The sequence below is a fragment of the Amphimedon queenslandica genome, unplaced genomic scaffold (assembly GCF_000090795.2).
Source record: "Amphimedon queenslandica unplaced genomic scaffold, v1.1 AMPQUscaffold_12096, whole genome shotgun sequence".
Classification (NCBI taxonomy): Eukaryota; Metazoa; Porifera; class Demospongiae; order Haplosclerida; family Niphatidae; genus Amphimedon; species Amphimedon queenslandica.
Genome location: NW_003547665.1, coordinates 5205 through 9482, shown reverse-complemented (window position 1 = coordinate 9482; position 4278 = coordinate 5205). Strand labels below are relative to the sequence as shown.

At 32.1% G+C, this 4278-nt stretch overlaps 1 long non-coding RNA gene and 1 pseudogene across 3 annotated transcripts in view; one reads left to right on the top strand and one right to left on the bottom strand.

The window, feature by feature from the left end:
* Positions 1-896, top strand: part of LOC100632136 (pre-mRNA-processing-splicing factor 8-like) — a 6338-nt pseudogene extending 5442 nt beyond the window's left edge.
* Positions 897-1098: 202 nt separating this feature from the next.
* Positions 1099-4278, bottom strand: part of LOC109588435 (uncharacterized) — a 3588-nt gene continuing 408 nt past the window's right edge. Inside the window, exons 3-7 of one of the 3 annotated variants that reach the window (XR_002188152.1) lie at positions 3874-4032; positions 2059-2264; positions 1797-2005; positions 1631-1747; positions 1099-1407 (exon numbers count right to left, since the gene is read on the bottom strand). This is a non-coding gene — a long non-coding RNA (uncharacterized LOC109588435). The remainder of the gene's footprint in view (positions 1408-1630; positions 1748-1796; positions 2006-2058; positions 2265-3873; positions 4033-4278) is intronic. The other 2 variants (XR_002188155.1, XR_002188153.1) reach the window with 2 other exon arrangements.

The window sequence follows — 4278 nt, the reverse complement described above, 5'->3', positions numbered from 1 at the left end:
CTGATACATATTGATGTTCTTATGCTGCATAAAAAGTTTGAGGTGATTCCGACTTTAATTTTTCAAGTTACAGCCATTTTTAGAAAACGCCCCAAATTTGAAAAATACCCAAGGCTATAGTCCATGGTTTTTTTTTTAAAAATAGCTCCAAAATCACCCCAATTTTTTATTACATTTTCTGATACATATTGATGTTCTTATGCTGCGTAGAAAGTTTGAGGTGATTCCGAATTTAATTTTTCAAGTTACAGCCATTTTAAGAAAACGCCAAAATCTGAAAAATACCCAAGGCTATAGTCCATGGTTTTATTTCAAAAAATGGCTCCAAAATCACTCCAAATTTTTAATTACATTTTCTGATACATATTGATGTTCTTATGCTGTGTAGAAAGTTTGAGGTGATTCCGACTTCAATTTTTCAATTTAAGGCCATCTTAAGAAAAACACCCAAAATTATAAAAAAATAGCCTATAGGAGGACATACTGTATGCATTATGATGATAAATGTTTATTCATTTATTTTTCTAGGATTTAGCTGTTGCTAATTTTTGGGTTGGGTATCCTGGTCAATCTGGAGGTCAGGCTATTGCTGAAATACTTTATAGAGAAATGAATCCATCAAGGAAGACTACCTCTAACATTTGTATGAGGAAGCATCTCTTTACACTAACTTTTTATACTTCTTTTCAACTCTTTCTTGGCCCCTCCCACAGTATCCATGTGAGTAAATTAATATAGCTGCTTATTGGCTCATGTCAATGAGGGAACCGCCCGGTTGTACATACAGCTAGGGGACCCTGTCTCTTCCTTTGGTCATGGACTGCATTATATCACTTTTGAATTAAAATGGTACACAATTATTATTATTTATTATTTATTTTAGTTAATTATAGGACTAATAAAATGGATAATGTTACAGAAATCGTGATCAGTGATTCTGTTGATATCAACATTGATATTGATTTCACTGTCATTAACACTGGTCCCTTGCTTAGGGCTATATCTGTACTTGGATATGTATCTTCTAATGTAAGATAAGACTGATATATTAACAGTGATATCATTCTTTTATAGTTTCCTGATGCTCCTTTAAGAGAATTATTTGATTTCACTGGTGAATATGACACTTTTATTGAAAATCACTTACAAAATAATGATGAAACATAATTAAAACATTGTCATGTGCCTATTTTTGTATTTTTTAATTCAGTTCTTATTGCTCATTTCAATATTATTTACAACCCATTCCTGGCTTGTCTCAAAATATGCTTGTACAGATAAAGGAAACATATTGTCATCTTCAGTGCTCAAGATGCTTGTATTAATGTGCTCAGAGAAGGGCTTCTCTAAAATTTGGTTTCCCTCAATTAAAAGAGTAAGGTCTTCAGTATCTATAACAAAGCAATACTAAGAACAAAAAGCAAAATATGTACTATGTAGACTGGATTCATTGCACATGCTGTGTACATGTACATGTACATACATGCCAATCCTTTAGTGTACATTAACTATGATACAAACTTTTAAATTCATTGTCAAAGTTTGCCGTTATTATACAGAAGGCTAATACTGTATGCATTGTGATTTTGGGGGCATTGTTCTTGTCTTAATGTTTTTGTTGAAATCTTACCTGTAGGTGTCCAAGTACATGTACATGTACTTTCAAGGTCCTAGCCTTCTAAACCATTTTTTTTCATTACCATTTTGTTCGTTATCATTTTGTTCATCACAGGAGTAATAGTTGACACTAGATGTACAAGTACATGTAAATTTGTATAAATACAATTAAAATATACCTGTTTGCATATACATGTTCGTGACCAGGGTTCTCAATTTGAACAGCCTCCTCTGCTGCTAAGATCTTTTTCATTGTTTCCTTCAGTATATCCTGTCATGATAGAGTAATTAGTACATGATGAGAGAATGTGGCTGTATTGAGAGACAGAGAATGCTTGTGTGCATGTACTGGGAGACTGGATATAGTACTAAAGGGTGCATGTTAATTCTAATAAATAAGAACTAAAAATAAAAACTCTCTCTTTTTCTTGTTTTCCTTACTTAAAAGGGTTTTTTATTTGTCTATTATAGAAAGAATCAATGGCAATCTTTGTCACAATGAATATAAGAGACAATCATGGCCGCCAGCAACACAAGAACAACAGTGTGTAGCAGTGTATCAAGATAGAGGGTGAGCAACGTAACCAGGCAGACAACAAGAGACAGAAAACTCAGTTTGATGTCCTTCCAAAATATAATACTCAGAACTATGAAAAGAATGAGAAAAAAGATGGGGAGCTTCTTATAGTTTGTTATAGTTGGTCTCTCATAACTCAACAAGGTCAACAAAAAGGTCAAATACATTCAAATACAAATAATGTATTCAATTACATTGCAATTACAATCAAGAGTTATAATTAAAATACTTCATACTAGCACAATGTTACTACAATGAGCATTAGTTCTTCAAAATGCTCATCAAACAGACTGCTAAAGCTTCTTCTGCACCACACATACATGTACAATGTACATGTATGTACATATATACATGTACAATGCAATGTACATGTATGTACATATATACATGTACATGTACATAATTATGAAATCTACATATTTTAAAATTAAAAACAGTATCTTTTAGGGTAACTAAATACAATTGCAAATACATCTGATTTTTGTTATAAAATACAACTGTGATTGCAATTACTCAAAAATATGTATTTAAATGCAATTAATTAGGATTGCAATGTAATTGACCCCAATCCTGGTACATGTATCACGAAAAATTTTTTTAATTGAGAATTCTCTCCTAGCCATTTTTTACAAAATATCATGGATCAGGTTTCTACAAAGCTACTGAGCAAGCTAAACAGCAGACCTCATGAGCTGAACTACATGTACACTGGGAAACCCTCATCGTCACACTTCACTCTACATGTGTACAGTGCATGAACATATGATCAGGTAAGAGGACATTTTACCTTTGTCTGTAACTCTGAAGTAGTCAGGACACTATGAGAACACAATTTCGATAAAAATTCCAATTACAGTACATTTTGTTTAGGCTTAAGTCTCAATTACAATTATAATCATGGAATTGTATCATAATTGAGCCTCTAGTTACAATTAGAACTGTGATTGACCAGGTCTAATTGGCAGAAATAAAATTAATTTCTAGCTACATGTATATGATACATGTATACATTGTTTCCAGAATTAATGGTTCATAATATTACAGCTACTAATGTTCAAACATAGGGTCAGTTACAATTATATTAAAACATAATAGCTAGATGTACATGTATTACTGGAAATTGTTATTATTACTATTATTGTCATTTTCATGCATTAACCTGTACAAACTATATGACCTCTGACCCACTTTAAAAATTCATAACTGGTCCAAATTTGATCAGAATAAATACATGTACACTCATCAAATGGGCAATAAAAATGTAAAACCTCTAGATATTAATGATATCATTCTTAACATAACATAAACATGTACTTTATGCACAAAATACATGTACATGTACATGTACACTGTATGGCTTTCCTTTATACAGAATGACACATCTACTGAGTCAGTTGTTAGAATCAATGGTTGAGGGAATTAGAATTACATGTATATCAGTTACTATAACTAGAAAAGAAACAATTTTTAAACCAAATTTGATTAGAATCAGCTCAACACCTACACAACACTCACAGAACATATGTACATTCCCCAGTTTTTAAGAAATACCATCCACGACACACAATTAGAACAACAAACACAAGAAACTAAATGCATGAATATAATTATATCAACCCACTTGTTACTTCATTATGTTAAGACTAAAGATAATTGCAGTCAGTAATATAATCCATTACTTTCTTTAATTGCAGTTGATCTGTCTTGTATGAATCCACGAAAAGGAGCCAGTCCAGTCCCAGGTCCTACCATAATGACAGGATTGACCGGACGGAATGGCAGCCTCAGAGACGAGTGACGTATGTATACAGGAACCTTTCTGTTCTCTGGACTCACATCTACAATGAACCAACAATAAATAAAGCATGTAATGGTAATGAATTATACTGTACATGTAATCAATGCATACATGTACAATACTGCATAGTGTTTTATTTCGGTGGAGCTTTATTTTGGCAATTTTGCTGTAAAATTGTAATTTTCGGTTTTTTTATTTGGTAATTTTTTGTGTACACATAATTATGTGCATTACTGAACATGCGCATTAATGATTGGGAATTTTTATATTGGCAATTCAACTTGCG